The sequence below is a fragment of the Epinephelus moara genome, chromosome 24 (assembly GCF_006386435.1).
Source record: "Epinephelus moara isolate mb chromosome 24, YSFRI_EMoa_1.0, whole genome shotgun sequence".
Lineage (NCBI taxonomy): Eukaryota > Metazoa > Chordata > Actinopteri > Perciformes > Serranidae > Epinephelus > Epinephelus moara.
In genome coordinates, this window is record NC_065529.1 from 35776515 (window position 1) to 35794234 (window position 17720).

Genomic DNA, 17720 nt, shown 5'->3' on the forward strand with positions numbered 1-17720 from the left:
TGTCGTTTGTTAAGTTATAAGTAGAGGAAAAAAGTCTTCTAGCTGCTAGGCTAATTTATGCAATGTACTATATGGTGAAGCTAATAATGGGCAACTAGCAAAAAATAGTTGACATGTCCATGAACCATGACAGTTATTATTGAGCTGAATGTTCTACTTTTGTTAAATGATCTTGTTGTTAATCCATGTTTGGCTGTTGGGAGAAGTTTGCCTTGAGGGCTTTAAGCCAGATAGACCTGAAGTTTTATGAAAAAGATGATGGTTTGGGTTAAAATGAAAAGATCTCTTCCAAAGGTCCTTCTGTCAGAGGCCCCGCAGGTTAACTTATCCCATGTGCTGTTTTAAGTGTGTTAGAGGAGTCAGTTTGAAGTAAACTTTACTGCACTTAAGCAGTTATAATTACTTACATTATTTATGTGTTGTTTTTATCTTCTATGACAAAAACCAGGAAGGAAAAGGGTGGCAGCTTTTCCTGTAACTGGTAGTGGTACACTGTACGGGCATTTAATGTCATCTCATATTGAATTCAGGCCCCTGAATTGCATCGAATAGAAATTGCATCGTGGCAGACATTGCAATATCAGCAAATATTGTATTGTCACCAAAGAATTGATATAATATTGTATCATGATGAAACCTTTGAGTTACACCCCTAGTCAATAGGCTATCGGTTACAAAGAGACTCAGAAGTGATTGACAAGCTAACGTGTTGACAAATTTACTTTTTAGATGAGCCAGACTTGGGAATATTTGGTTAAGACATATTAGTGATGCTGTTTTTCCTTAATTGTTCTCCTTGTTAATGAAGACTCAACTCCTGGTGTTTGCTTCTAATGTTCTTTACCACTGTTTCGGAGGAAGAAAATACCATCAGTAACAGACGAACCAGCTTTAAAAGTGACATATCCTCTTCTTAAATAAGTTCTGTGTGATGGATCTAATTAATGCCAATGTGAAAGCAGTTCATGTAGATCTTAAAAAGTAACTGATAAATATTTGGAAGAAGCAGGCTAGCTGTTAAATATTTAAAGAAACTTTAAAGTGTAACATTTGAGGGCAGAATTTGGTGTGGTGGTGGTGGTTGGTAGCTGTGTTTGCACCCCTCCCCCCCACACCCAAAGCAGTGAACCTTGAGGAAACTGATGTTTTCCTATTAATTCTTTTATTAATTTCAAGTTAATTTTGCTTAGAATTTCTAATTATTTTCTGAACATTTTCAGAACACCAACAGCTGTTGCTCTTGCTTGAATTCTTTTGACTTAAATGATGAGTGAAATAAATTTACGGCCGTGAGTTCACTCAACTTATTAAATTAAGTTTCCAAAGAAACATGATAAGCATATGAGCAGACTTGCCAGCATGCCCTGTTAAGAGTTAAAACTGTCCAGAGAGCCCTGTGTTTTGTAGTTTGAAGGAAACAAACAATGGAAACTTGCTGTGTGTCTTTAATACGTGTTAAATTATGTTCATTTTCATAACAATGAAATTAATAGTGTCGCTGAACTAATGAGGACGTTTCTGAGGTTTAAGTTAGCTAAACATGAAATTCATAACATATGGAGTTGGTATTGTAAATTGCTTCATTGCCCATGAACCAGTTTCCCCAATGATCAAATAGTCACTTAAGACTTTGTGGACAAGGAATCAGGGGGGCATGGCCTCTCCGGACATAAAGACACTAAGACGAGTGGCCAAGGCTCAAGAGTCCCATTACAGAGCTCAGCCTGTGTTCACAGAACTAAGGTTTCAATACGTAACCACTGGTTCCCCATCCTCTAACTGACAAAGATGGGCCGCGAGGCTCGTTCATTACTGAGGTCTGGAGAAAGACAGCGAGATGAGGCTGAAAGATGGAGAGAGGGATGGACACAAAGTGGGAGGGGAGCAGGAGAAGGAGGCACGGAGAGGAGAATTATATGAAGAGCCAGAGGGAAGGAGGGGGAAAGATAGCAGGACAGAAAGCATGAGATGCCGAGGAAAAGAAGGGGGATAGAAATAATGAGGGATGGAAGGAAAGTGGGGATAAGCGAGGAATGGAGGAGAAGGAGGGGGCAGCAAAGAGAGAGCTGAGTGGAGCTGAGGAGGCGCTGGGCCTGGGGGATTGCTGCGCGTTTATCCTCCTCTGCAGCAGGCTTCTGAAGCACTACCTCAGGAAAAGACTTTAAAGCAGGGTGGCTGCTGCTCTGCGCTGATCTGTTAATACCCACAGATACATGAGGCTCCGCCATAGTACTCTGGGGGTGGGGTGGAGCGGGACAGTGTGTAGAAGTCTGCATGTGAGTTTGTGTGTGTGGGATTTTTTTTGTTATGTGCTCAAGAATCATATCATATCTCTGCAGACGATATCCCATCCCCACCACTAGCTTGCCCCAACTCACCCAGAGACATGAAGTTAGCGGAGCGATTAAAAGATTAGATTGGACTATCATGTGGCTGTGTGTCAGCATTGACACCTAAAGCTGCTGCTGTGAATATGTGTGTGTGTGTGTGTGTGTGTGTTGGTGGTGGGGGGTTATGACTACCCTGTTTTAGGATCCTGTATAAATAGACTCCTGCCTCCTGGGAATCAGTGTAAAACTCCCTCAGAGCCACAGTATGCAGCAAAAAATATACACACTGGGAGGTGGAGAGGCTGCATGGGATTTGTGCTGGCTGCTTCACAGAGGACCATGTCCCGTGCTCTCAAGGGGGCCTGCATGATTAATTCAACGAAAGTAAAAGACCTAAGGGGGGGATAAAGATGTAAGATGTGAAAGATCAATTTCTTTGTGTTTGGCCCTCCTGTACTATAAGAGAGGTTTTTTTTCCACAATCTGCATATGGCCAGGGTTTTTTTTTTATATCAAAATGTGCTTCGTATACTGAATAAGAGCCGTAGAAATGCCTCAATTGGAAAACTGAAGGGTAGAATTTTTATGAGGGTGTGTAAAACTACATTAAAAGCCATTTCCTGAAAATTCATTTGTGGCAGCCAACATGTTTTTCTTTGCTTGTTTTTGACACACAGTCCCCTCAGAACATGGAATTTAATTCAAATTTATTTAAGGAAAGCCTTCAACAAAACTTCCTCAGTGCTGTCCCTCTGAACTCCTCTGTAAATGTATTTTTATTTTTAGCAAAGTACATCTTATTATTAATTGGATTTAGTTAGGACTGTGCCTGACTCAAAATTGTGTCAGTTGAATCAGATAGTCTGCTGTTGGTTCATTTCTTTCACAATTTAATTTGAGTGTCATTGAGTTTCAGTGACCCAGCTACTTCCTTGGGTAATTCATTTTGGTTGTTTAGCGGGATTCAACATGATCAGCAGCAAAAAATAAAAAACTAGGGAAGGATAGAGTTTCACATAAACACAGCAGTATGATGTTACTGTTTGTGTGTATTATTCCCTTTGTGGGGACAAACAGCTCTGCACACTGTGGGGACTCACTTCCCATCAGGGGACAAAAGCCAGTCCCCAAAGGTAAACAAATAAATATTGACAATTGCTGTTGGTTAAAGATATAATTATGCTTCAGTTAAGGTTTAGGGTGAGAACTGGTTTAGGCATATAAGGGTTATGATTAATGTAAATACCACGGCTGCCCCCGACTTAGAATATTCCTAGTCAGCCAATAGTCGTCATTTAGAGCCATTAGTCGACTAGTCGCCTGCATGTTTATGATATAAAATTCATTATTAAATGATATATTTTGGGCGGGGCAACACAATGGTTTGAGTTGAAGGTGTGAGAAAGAATAGTATCAATAACATTGTTAACACTGTGCTACATTACAGAGAAATACCAAACCGTACTAATGAACCTTCATTAATATAGGCCTATATTTTATCTACAAGTGCACGTCACACACTGAGCGAGCCGCCTGTTAATGACGCTGTCGGCAAAGCAGTAATGATTGTGCTAAGTGGCTAATGGGCATGTAGCTACTTCCATGTTTCAGATGATACGTCATGTTTGTAGTCGACCAATGAAGATGAGTTTACATATCACCTTGGGTTCGTCCTTCACCTTCTCAAAATGATCCCACACTTTGGATTTCCTGCCTGACATGTTATTAACTAGCCTGTGGAGTAACCGCAGGTACCAGCCCTGGAAATAAGAGGCCGTGCACATGCAAAAAACGCGAGGTCGGGCGCTGGGTGCTACTCTTGTGCCTTTTTTGTGCCAGCTTTCATGCATCATATAGCCTATTTACCGGAAATCCTGAGTGCAGAGCTGATCTTCTTCCATGTGCTGTTTATAAGTGTGTAGACCTATCGTCCGTGGGACAGATGTAAAGCTCTGGGTAGCCCTGCACTCACATGATCAACTTCTCCGTGTTTAACAGACTGAATATTTACAGAAGAAGGGAAAGATATCTGTCGGCTGTGATTGGTTTGTAACGTGACTCCTGTCTGACTGCTGAGTGTGGCCGCTTGCTGTGTCTGTCCTTTCAAATTAAATTCCCACATGGTCCAGTCATATAGGTTTTGATTTATTTTGACATATAGGTTTTGATTTATTTTGACAAGGCGCAGCTCCTAATAGAGTTTCACGTTTGTTTGTTTTTAAGCGACCAATAGAATCTTGCCGACTAATGACCTTTCTGGTCGACTAACGTTTGGTAGACCATTGGGGGGCAGCCCTAGTAAATACTTACCTCAATGAAATAAGTCAAAAATCCTCACAAGTGACAAAAACTTGTATGTGCACGCTCAATGTGTGTGTGTTTCTGAATCATCCTTAAAAATTTAAAAATTACAGGACAACCAATTGAATAATAATTACGTATAACCACTAGTATGAAAGCCTCTTGATGACATCACATTGACGTAGTGACTGCTTTGTTATTTGTTTCAAGTTGGGAGCAAGACTGTGGCAAATTGCCACTGTGGGGACAGGTAAATGATACCTTAAAATGCTCTAAGATGATGAAAGGCACTTCAGCATCACAGCAAAAAGCAAAAGCAAAGAGAGAAAAAAGATTGAGGAGAAGGACAAAAAGATAAAACACACACTCTCTCTCACACACACACAATGAAGCCATTGCAGGCCCAGCGAGAAATCCGCACCATGTTGGTGTTTGATCAAGATAAGCTCAGAGCTTCTGCACCTCCTCGAGGCCCTGTGCAACTGTTCAGCAATAATCTCCTGAAGCTTCCTTTGGTTTCCAACTACAAACAGTTTGACTTCTCATCAGATGTTAGAACTCCATGTCCTACTTGTATGTTAAACATTTAGTGCATCAAATGTTATTCTGCATCACACTAGTGTTTTATTTTTTTTTTATCATGAATGTGAGCCTGAAAGGGTACGAGAAGAGAAAAGAGAAGGAGATCCAAGTATCCAATTAATTTAGGTTTATCTAATTGAGTTTTTTCACGTTATCTAAATTTGTATATTGACAGATGTGCCAGGATCCTACCATTTCCTTTATTGCTATGTTATCTTCTCCTCTGCTAAACATTGTGTTTAGTCTTAAATGGGTTACAAGAGTAAAAATATGCTTTGTCATGTACTTGTGCTTATATGAATGTTTCCACTCACACCCACTTGATCATGTCTTTGAGAGTTAAATGTGGCCTGCTGGTTCCTGTTAGACTGTTGATTGTTTCTTATCGACCAGAGCCACTTATCCACTTGATCAAATTCACCTGTATTCCCAGATAACATGACAGGCTATTAGAAAGACGTGCTTAACCAGGCGTGTGATATTGCCTACAGTATAGTCTTTAATGATGGTGTAAACAGCAGTGGTATTGGGTCACTGCTTTGTGGTGTGATGGAGTCTCTGCAGCTGGAGTGTTTTTCCCTATAAGTTGATCCTTACAATAGAATACAATCTAATTAAGTAACCGCACAAAATAGGCCTACATGTTTGAAACTCCAACTACAGAGTTATGTAAAATCAGCGTATCTCTGATAACATAAAGATAAATTGAAAATTATTCACAAAGTACTCATTTGTTGCCAGGATATTTTGGGCTGCAGTAGATTGTACTGGTGTGCATTATATTGTGGCAGCCACTTGTGATTGCGTTGCCATTTGAAGTGATTAAGAGAGATTTAGGTCCTGTTGTGCAAAAAAATGTTGATAAATCAGATGTGGCACAGAAACTTTCAAGTTGTCCTAAACTTTAATGAATTGTTTTATGGCTAGAAAACAAAATAGACACAGTAAATGAATCAGTTATTATTATAAAGCAGTGATGGATCTTGCTAGGGGCCACCTTTCAAAATCTAATGCTGACGGTCAGTCTGCAGTGGGGTGACCACCTCTAGTCCTGGCAATGCAGTGCACAGTCAGAGCATGCCAGAGCATTGATGAGTATGGTGGAGTGGAGTGTGTGAAGAGCAGTAGAGTGAGAGAAAATGAAAAGTCAAAAGCCATCCAAGGGCAGTATTTGAAATTAGCAAATGTGTGCATACCTTATTCTGTTAATGTTGGATATCTATTATTTTTATTAGTTTTTTTTTTTTTCTGTTGATTTGTATTCAAATATTCGCCTCTCTAGTCTCTATCAAAAGGTAGTTGTGTTTATTTTATAGGAAAGTGTAACAGGAAGTGTTGCAAAAACAATCAGCTTATAAACGGAGTCAAAAACGAGAAGATGTTTACAAAAGTAAAAGACAAGAAATGTCAGCAGAGAATCTCAGGGATACGTCTCATATCCTTTATTTACCCTTTATTTATTTATGGATTCATCTATTTATTGTAATAGCAATATACCTTTCCAAAGTTCCCATAAACAGCTGCACAAAAAAAAGTGATACAAATACATGTAAAGAGAAAAAGTGCAAAGTGCTTTCCATAATAAAATGAGATAATACACATAAAAGACAGGATAAGGTAAGAGAGATAGAGTAAATAAGAGCTGATTACACACTCACACATTCTTACACAGTTTAAAAAGTCTTAGAAAAAAAAAAAAAAAAAAAAAAAGGTTTTAAGATTTTGTTTGAAGCTGTCTACCGAACCAGAGAGTCTGACGACCTCTGGAAGGCTGTTCACTGTACTTAGTAGACCAAAGGTGAAGGATCTTAAAGACCAGCATATCAGATAAATAGTAAGAAGCCACACCATTAAGAGAAATAAAAACTAAAAGCAAAATTTTAGAATTAATTCTAAAGTGAACGAGAAGCCAATGAAGAGGTTTTTAAAACAGAAGTAATGTGTTCTTGATATTTTGTCTTGGTGGGTAGATGTGCTGCTGCATTTTGGATCATCCACAGTTTGTTTTAAGATTTCTTTGAGAGGCCTGAGGACAAGGCTTTACAGTAGTCAAGTCTGCTGGGGATAAAAGAATGAACAAGTTTTAAAGTGTCTTCTTTAGATAGAAGAGGTTGCACACGGGCAACGTCTCTAAGAACAAAACACAGGTCACAATCGAAGATAACACCAAGGTTCTTTTTTGTTCAGAGCCAGCGTTTGTAAATGACTATTTGTGGCAGCCTGGCACAATTAAAACATCTGCCACCACGTTTGCATTTTCTATTTCTGGTGATGGACTGTTCATTAGGAGTGTTGTTTGAATATATATGCTGTTCGGTAATGCATTGCTCCAGATTCTTGGAGCCCAGAGCGTTCTGTAGGCACAGACAGAGCAGCAGAATGATAGACGCAGTAAAAGTGAAACTTAACCATTCATTGTGCTGGGTCTATACATTTGCTTTCGCTCGCGTCTGCAGCAGCCGCTCCTCTCGTCCATCGATCTGGGGCCGTATTCACAAACATTCTGAGCATCCTCTAAGAGAGCTCCGAACTTAGCTTGAAAATTTGTCGTAAGAAGTCTTAGCTAAGGAGTGATTTAGGGAAGTTCTCAGATCAAGGAAGGGATAGAAACTTCTACCTTAGTGAGGAGGTGTGGTTGACCCTATTGCTAGGTATGATGCATTCTTTTAACATATGTGATTGGTTGCCCTTAGTGGAAATGAAATGAACTGCTGACTGTGAAAGTGTTGTCACTGTTCGTGTGATCACTCTGCTGATGGAAGGTTGAGACAGACTCAAGTCATCACTGCTGCACTGTTGCATTTTTCCGGTTTTCCAAATATCTTGGTGTTGTGATCATTTTATTTCTGGTGTTACAGCCTTACACCACACATTATCCCTGCACAATCTAATCTGTAGCATTTTATTTACTCACTGTCATCCAGCGTTTGGAAAATATCTTTGTGTTTCCACCATTTTCTCCTCTGATTAAGAAACTCTTCAGCCTCTTAAAAATCCTCCTCCCTGCTCCTAACAGTTTTTCACACGTTGTGAATAACTTTTATCTTTACAAGGACCTAGTCTTAACTTTAAGAGGAAATTCTAAGAAAATGTCAAAAATTTTCTAAGAATTTCGTCACTAGGAGCAACCCTTTATACTAGGAAGCTTTGGGAATACGGCCCCTGTTCTGATCAGCTCTGATCAGATTTATTGATCAATTATCCACCCTGTGAGCACCACAAACAGTTGCTGGGGGAAAAAAAATCATTCGTGAAGAGTTCCACCTAAACTGCTTTCACAGACCAATAAAACCTCCAAATTTAGAGAGGGGACGGAGTCTGATACACAAGGACACATGGACAAGAAAAATAAAATCTAATTCTGTGGGAAACAGTGATGTACCTCTTGTTCTTGTTTGTACTAAGTATAACAATTCAACAATAAATATTAAAGATAATAATAATGGGATTTTTTTGACATTGACTACACAGACCAATGAACCAGTGTTGATGCCTTAAGAGGGCTTGAAATTATGTTTGCACTGGCATTTCAGTTAGCCGAACATCCACCCAGTTCAAATGACCTCCACTGCAGCCAGTTGAGAGAGATTGTAAATAATGTTCCACTGAATTAAGAGGCCTAAATCCTGAAGCTTCATCTTGCTGACAGAGTCAGCGGCTTGTAATCTGGGCGCACAGTTTACAGGGCGACTGGGTTTGGGAAGTAGCTTTTTTTGTGTTGTGTAATGCCATCGTCAGGACAAAGTTTGTGTGATCAGACTCAAGTTAGACTTTAATTAACATAGTTAAATAGCTGCAGCGCAGTCTCCATGGACCTCTGCGTGGTAGACTGGAGGTAAGGGAGGAGGAGGGGGGGTGGGGGAGGAGGTGGTTTGGAGATGTAAAGGAGGTAATTAAATGAAGATTGTTGGCTATTGAATGATCTCCTGGGCAAATACAGTACCTCCTCTTCTCCCTCCCCTCCTCTCCATCTCTCTCCCAGCCCTCGCTCTCTAGCCTTGCACCTGAGATGAAGATGACAGTTAATGATGGTGTTTTTTAAAACCACTTTACCTCCTGCCCTATAGCTCACTCGCTCTCTCTCCAGACAGACCGGGGATATTTTTTTTCGCCTCGTCTTTCATCCTTTACCGAGATAGGTCTCTGCCATTTTTCTCTGTGTTCCATTAGCAAATTGCCTGCCCCTCTTTCTTCCCTCCGTGTTTCCACCTCCCCGCCCGCCCCCTAACCCTCTCATTAGAAATCTAACTGGGGAATTTATTCATCTGAACTGGGAAAAAACAATGAAGTTCACTCCAGGGTCTGTTTTTATTTTTCAGAAGTCAGAGCGGAGCCGCAGAGCTGGACGGAGACTAATGTTGGATGGCATAGTAAAGACAACCTGAAGGACCTGAGAGCCATCATTCGCACAGAGTGGCAGCAAGGTCATCTGGCAAAGGGATGGTGAGTCTGTTATTTGCATATGCCGTGGGCTGCGAGGTAAAAAGGTCTGCTTGGCGTCTCAATTTGAATCATTTTAAAAAAGTGTTAAGACAACCATTAGTAAACTGACCAGCAGATTGTTTCATTTGCCTGGCTATAATTATCTTTTATGCATGAGCTGGCCGAGACAAAATAGTTCTACACTTTGAGTATAAAAACAGAAAAGTAAAAGCTGTATAATTTTTCCCGTGGAGCTGTTTGATTCATATTTATAACAGCCGTAAAACTTACCGTACTCTAGTATTACATTCAGTAATTGGTTGACATGCCGCAAAATTACAGGTCTGAATTGAGTAAGTTTGGCCTAAAAAAGAAAATGATTCCTCCGTAAAGCACATAAGAGGTAGTATTTACACTGTAGGCAAGTCTGAGTAGCACATAATCGCAAAAAAATCTCTTGCTGAATAAATACATTAATGTGATCCATTATTACTAATCAATCTATTACATTCGCGACACATTCATATGCACAACACAACAGCTGCATTACATTCGGGGTAATCAGCACTTGATTACCATAATAAAATAAGTCAGTTAGTTAAAGCTGAGTCGATTAAATAAGAGAGGGAGGTAGCGAGAGAGGCAGTGTTTTCAATCCATGTGAGATTCACTCAATATTCTGTCCTCATTTGTGTTTCACTACAGCATGTGTATTCCCAGCGCTCTGGATTACCCCACATCCGAAAACTGCTGAGTCAGGCGTCTTAAAGCCCTCGCAGACCGCTCCTTGCTTTAATATGTCTAGTCCTGTGTCAGGTCTTTGGATATCAGGGTTAATATCTAACTGAAGGATCCAATCTTGGAGATTATGTGTGTTTGATTTTGTTTACACCATCTGCCACGAGATGTAATTGAATGTACTGCATGGTATAATCTGATACATCCGGGGGTGATGTTTTGCTACTGCTGTCATAGCTTGTGTGTGTGTGTGTGTGTGTGTGTGTGTGTGTGTGTGGTGTTCCATAGCCAGTAGATGCCCTGTAGGGATCCAAAATAGCCAGTAGATGTCCTGCAGGAATTAGTCCCAGCCTTATGGTGAATCATGCTCTCAGTGCTAAAGTCTCTACTCATTAAGGTAATATCCTCTGTATTTGATTAAGGTGTTGAGGGAGGCTACACATCCTAATGTAAGCTCTCTTTGTTTGTATTCAGCAGTGTATCCAAAATAGTTGACTACACTGACAGAATTGTTGCCTTCCCTGATATCTATCCTTCTTTATGTGTGTTGCTCTTTCAGTAATTTTCTATTTAGCGTATGTTTATAATTGTTTATGTTATAAATATTTTGAGTGTGATTTAGGCCTCTTACCGTCGGGAACATTTAACACCACAGTCCTCATTTACCACAACCTGATGCATTTGATACTTACACTTGACACGCGCATTAACATTTTGGTCTGATGCTGCCATGTTAGAGTGATGAGTGAGCAGGTGCAGCCGGGGTTCAGTGTCAGGCTCAAGGACACTTCGACAGGGCACAAGGCTGCTGCTGGGACACATCGACACTTGAGGTGATTAAATCATCCCTATTACAGCCAGGTGTCTCTAACTGCCTGGTGTACAATGAATAATTAGTATTTAACTGTTCATACTTTTAATGACTGTATGTGAGCTAGAAGTACTGTTTCTATAATTTAATTTTTTAAGACAGAGTGGGGTTATAGATTGTCTTTATCTCTGGTAGAAGAATAGTTTTGGGAAATAAGTTTATGTGCTAACCTTCCCAGAGACAGTTAGAGATCTCAACCACTCACACACCTGTCTGATAAACATGAAGCTATAGCCAGGCCATATTTAGCTTGGATTCAGCCTGGGTACCACACATATCTGCGAGCTCATGTTTTATTTACTAAGGCAGATGTTTTTGGTCTCCTTCACCTTTAAACAGATTTCCACCTGACCTTACATGCTTTGGGCCAATCACAACTGATATGGGGCGATATGGGGCGCCCCTCTTTACTAAGCTAGGTTTTTGCTCATGATGGCGAGCATAAACCTAGCTTAGTAAAGAGGAGCAGAGTTGAGGCATTTTCAAAAACAACCAAGATGGCTGCAGCTGATGCAGCAGTTGTTCACAGACATATTGATCCGACACCATCACTGCTCATGTCTGCATGCTACGGTCTGTTTACATCTGTCTGCTGCTCACGTCAAGGTCACACGTCTTTGCTCTGTAGGCCTTTCCAGTTGCATCTAGAGGCGTTTTGAACTAAGAGGTCCCAGACTAATAAGCATTTACAATTTGGTGTGGCAGTGCCAGGCTAGCCTAGCTTACCATTAACAACAAGTAGCTAGCTTTTTCCAAAGGTAAAAAAAAATAAAAAATACACCTATCAACCCCCTAAAAAGTTTTCCATACTTAAACTGGTATAAAAATGACAAGTTAAATCAGGCAAGACAGAAGAATGAAGTAAAGATAATATTTGATATGAAATACGAGTGTACAGATCAACAGATTATTTGTGTCGATTAAGATTTAACAGAAGTCTTTGGTGCTTGGACACCAGAGGAAGGTATTTCAGTGGTCAAGGGACATCTGTGCGGCAGCAGGATAAATCCCCACATGGAGTCCAGACACGGGTGGTGGCTGATGACTCTGAGGCTGATGGCTGATGAGACCTATGAGGCTGATGAATTTGAAAGACTAGATGAGGAGATGGAGGGTGCATATGACTGTAGCAAGAAAGAAGTATGGCAGAGAAAGAGAGAGATTTAAAATTAGGAGCAGTAAGATGATAGGCCGACAGAGAAGGTGGGCTGTGCTATTGGTTGATTGTGAAACAGCTGATGATTCAATTGACAGACCCAGATAATGTCACCAAGAGATAGTGAGTGACCAAGCATGCAAGGAGTGAATGGCAGGGTGAGAATGAAAACTTGCAGCCTGAGCATGAAAAGTATTGCTTTTGCTAGAGCTTCATTTCTTTTATGCGCTGGACTATTTCTTGTCTGGGTGCAGTACTTTCCTGGAGTCTTACTGTCAACCAGTGCAAATGCACTACAAAAAAAAAAAAAGGATATAATGTGTTAATTAGTGAGCTTTAGTGTGCTTTCAGTCGTTATGCTAAGCTAACATCTTCTCTCTCTGGCATCAGTAAGCATAATTCACAAAATGTTGAACTATTAAACTAAAATGCACCCTCTTATCTGTTACCATGCTGTGCTGCAGGCACATCCTACCAAAATCTCTAAACCCAATATTAATACTCACCAGTTAAGTGAACTCTAACATTTGGAGAATAAATTTCATGTGTTGATACAAGGTTCAGCAACAGCGCTTGTCATCATAAAAACAACAGCTACAGTAGACTTCAAAGCTGCATCCAGAGAAATACAAAAAGAGGATGTTGCATGCGATTTGTCTTTTTTTTTTTTTCACCCCACAGAGGATGTGCAGTTCAAAGAGGTAGACTAGTGAAAAGTATGTCACTGGTACCACGCCAGGATAAGGTATTACTAGCTTTAAATCCTTCAGCACTGATCAAAACCAGACTTGCTGCACTCACAGAGAAACTGGTACATCCAACAACACACAGCCCTCCACACACACACAAGCACACACACTTGTGCTTTGACAATAACTTGAACAATAACACCAACAACAGTGACCTTTGTGATCTGGTTCACAGGCCAGATGACAGTCAGCAGTGGACCGTACCATGTGGCTAGGGATGCTGTGGTCCCTTTCTTTTATCAAACAGTCTCACTGCATATTTATTGTGCAGTATTATCAATAATGCATCAACAAACAAGGCCGAATTGTGATTTTGACCCAACTCTACTGGTCTTACAGATATAGGTGGTGTAGCTGCAGTGTTCCTGTGCACAATGAGTGTATTCAGATTAAGCCCGGAGGAGCGGTTTTGCTCTGGGGCACTGGAATGATGGGAGATGGAAAATGCTCTTTGGAGTATGTTGCTCCAGCCCCAGAGGTTTAACAAGCAAAGATTTGGATTAACTTCTTCAAATGAAAATATGACTGTTAAGTCTGCATGTCTGAGTTGGAGGGTTTTTAGAGGCTTTTCCAAATCTCAAATTCTACCAGTTTAGTTCAGGAAAATTTGTAATGTGCAAGCTTTAAAAACCTGTGTGAATATTTACAGTACGCCTGTGTGTGTGTGTGTGTGTGTGTGTCCATCTGTATTGGTTTCTCCCATCAGTGTGTTTATGCACACACAGTGTACGCTGTATCCGTAGCTGTGTGGACAAGAGTGTGTTAGACTTTCTGAGTTCATTTGCTCATGCTTGTGTACTCACATGCCTCCATATGTCTCATAATCCAGAAGACTGGCACACATCATCGCATTGGGAGCTGGGGAATTCAGAGCTGTTCTGCCACATTCATCAGTCAAAAGAAACAGACAGAGCGAACTTATGTGGCTGTGTTTAGCATATTACACAAAATAAAGAAAGATTCTGACTGCGCGCGGGGAACGGCTGCCGCGCTGAATAAGGAATCCGCTGTGGAGGAGATTCAAAGGGGCAATTTTACACCAGCTTATGAGCAAGGGGGGTGAATAGAGGGATGCACACTGCCTAGAGACCGCCAGATGTTACACAAGGGAATCCATCTACAGCACGACTGACCAAGGGTGGAATGATTCTAAATTGGCTCTGAAAAATTGGGTGCTCGCATACAAACAGATAAAGGAAATATTTAGGGAACAGAGTGTCTTAAGAAAAATGGTTGCCAGATTAATTCACCGCCTTTTTCATTACCTTTGCCAAGGAGGTTATGTTACGAGCTCTGTGTGCCTGCCTGCTGTGAGCTCATAAGATATCTCTCAATACATCTCAAAAACTAGACAGATTTAAGGAACGAATTTTAAAGCTGATCCCAAATCAGATTCTAAAGAATTTAATATTACAGCATTTCTGAAAATGTTTGCTAGTTCTCCATCAATTACGGCACCTAGTTTGCTGTGGTCCAGACCTTGAAATTCGCCCACTGCACTGAGGTTATGCTGACTGATTCATCTGTCATCACGACATGACACAGAGGTTTCTCAGTTGAAATAAAAACGACCATTTAGTGCCATGGACGGGACTTGCACTGGAGTAATGACAATGGTGAGCACTGTAGATGACATAAAAATATTGGTAAAAAGAAAACAAAGAAAAAGAAAAATACAGGTCGGTGTAATAAGTAAACTTTACAAAACAAAGAGCATTTGAATACGTAAGCAGCAATATAAGCAAAATACAATAAAGACTCAGACATGTCTTCAATAATGCCCAAGATTGTAGTTTACTTTACTCCACTCCACTCTTAAGATGTTTTAACACTACCAGCCAATATCCGTTCTAACAACCGCCTACCTACAAAAGCGATCCTCCAAAAACCAAAGCATTTTTAAAAGCAACTGTTGCCGCTATGGTCCACAGCTGCAATGGCTGGTAGATGCTTTGGAGAACACTGGCAGAAGTGCAAGCAAGCTTGTAGCTGCATACTGACGCAAGATTCAGTTTTCAATTCAATTCAATTCAATTCAATTCAATTCAATTCAATTCAAAGGGCTTTACAGTATACAACATCCCTCTGTCCTTGGTAGAAACCTCAGGAAGAGCAACTGAGGAGGGATCCCTCTTCCAGGACGGACAGACGTGCAATAGATGTCGTACAGAACAGATCAACATGATAAATTTGCAGTTATCCATATGACAAAATAATACATAAAGAGAGACAGACACAGAGAAAGAAGCAGGGCAGACATTAATAACAATATCTACAATAAAATTAATTTTAGTAACAGCACACGATCCAGGCACAGCTGCAATACGAGGGAACCTGCGAGACAGTGGAGCACAAAGGCTCCGGTGAAGAGGTCTAGTTAGTGACATGCCGTAAAGCCGAGTTAGCGATATGCAAGAATAGGACGTATATGTTCGCAAATGAAGGAGAACCAACTTTTCAGAAACTGAGGAGAGAGAGAAGGAGAGAAAGGGCTCGGTGTATCATAGGAGCAAGACAACGTAAATCACTGAAATTATCAATGACTTCTACATGTGTTGACAGGTATTTTGACAAGTTTTGGTGGAAAGGTTCAACATAATCAGATCTCCCTTCCCAATGAAAATCTGGAAATCTGACACAATCAGTACGTTTACATGGACAGTTTAATTCCCTTTTCATTCGGAATGAAAGTTCATTCCTATTAAAAGTGATCTTGTAAACACCTAATTCGGAATGAAAATGGCCAATGCGATTGAAAATTCAATCCGATGCAAGGGGCTGGAATATTCCGTTTCTAATTCCTAATGAAAGAATTTCTCGCACTTGTATACACTCATTCCTCTTTAAGTTCATTTCGGTCTTTCTGCGCATGCTCATTTCCTTGCCCTTCTGGCACGATGACGTATATAGCGCGCATAGCAACGGGCTGAGATAGAGCAGTCAGACTCGTTGCACTAACCTGTTTCCATTCACCAAAGCACGGTCTTCTATCTCCCTTCTTCGACCTTCTACCTCCCTTCTCCTCCTCAACAGACGAAGCATTAGCAGAACAAGGTTGTTGTCGTACTGCTGCTTCAAGAATATAAGCGAAACAAGCCCGAAAAAGGCACTAAGAATGTCAAGCATCTTGTTAATCCGGAACGAGGACTACAGTGTTTTCTTCCGGTAAACGTAAGCACGTAACATCTGCCCCGCCCCCTATCCAATCAGAAACCTTACCTGCCCCAAACCTTGCGCGGACCTGAATAAAGGCGATTAAACTGATCTCCCGTGTAAACCTTCATTCGGAATGAATATTTCCCATGTAAACTACCTGGAAAGACTTTAATTCCGAATGATTTCATTCAGATATATTTCATTCCGAATGAGAAGCCATCATGTAACCGCACCCAATGACAGACTGAAGATGGAAATTAGTGTAAAGAGTTGACAAGTCTGTCTGATAACAGGCTAGGTTCTTAATTTGTGCATACTATTTAAATAAAAAGAAAAAGCATTAGAAAATGCACAAGAGGAATGGAAAAAGTCCCAGAGGGCTTGTTAAAGGACGTCACTGAACAATGAAATTAAAGACAGATGTAGATGCTTCTCACCAATTTACAAACAGACATACATATAAAAAAAGAAAAAGAATACAATTTGCATATACTAAAAAAAAAAGACCAAGGAAGAAAATAAAGATATACATTTGATTTGCGAACAAAAATTACTAAAGATAAAACACAAAAAATAAAAAATAAGGATTACAATAACATATATTTGCACTGCTTACACACACCGTATCATAATTTATTTACACAGTACTGTACTCCATTGAGAGAAGCTGCCGAAGATCTTTAAAAAGGAGTGATTGCAAAACAGAAAAGCTTTTCTATATAAGTGGTACGTAACTGCAAACTGTCCAAAGGTTCATCTGTAGAACTGTCTGGTGTGATAACAGGGGATCTGAAACCTGGATACCAAGAAACTCTCCAAGGACACGGAAAGTGAATTTTTAAAAAAAAGTGAAATACAAGAGTACACTCTCAAATGTTCAAAACATTATTAAGATATTCCAAGTGTAAAAATAATAACACATACAGAGGATTGTGGAGACTTGGCAAAGGCACCGACTGCTCTCTGAGTGCTTTCTATTTTTGCAGCATAATTGCAGTGTACTGTTGAATCAGCAGATAACATGCTACCATGCTAATGTAATATGAAGTCAGATGGATACAAAAAATAATATAAAGGCCACACACAGTGGAACAACAGGCTGGTTTAAGAAGCCTAAAAACATGTACAGTGTATCCTGTGACACATGTCCTTTGTGAAAGCTACCTGGCCACTCCTGTCAGCGTCTAGCAAATCCCTGGGGAACCTTGTCATGTGATTGAAATGAAGCAAAAATAAAGTTATGTGAAATAGCAACAACGCAGAACTGTAGACGCAACATGGTTAGCAACGTAGGTATTAACGGTAGGGCCTTTTTTTCTAGCTAGAATGGCCTCAAAAAACCTCGATGAATTTATACTGTAATCCAAAGACACTGCTTCAGATGGCTAATCCTATAAAGACAATAAAAACACACC

At 40.3% G+C, this 17720-nt stretch overlaps 1 protein-coding gene across 1 annotated transcript in view; it reads left to right on the forward strand.

Moving 5' to 3' along the window:
• Window positions 1–17720, forward strand: part of LOC126385482 (cadherin-22-like) — a 246946-nt gene that overhangs the window by 58267 nt on the left and 170959 nt on the right. The window contains exon 2 of the mRNA XM_050037217.1: window positions 9533–9656. The gene's annotated coding sequence lies outside the window, so the exon portion shown is untranslated. The remainder of the gene's footprint in view (window positions 1–9532; window positions 9657–17720) is intronic.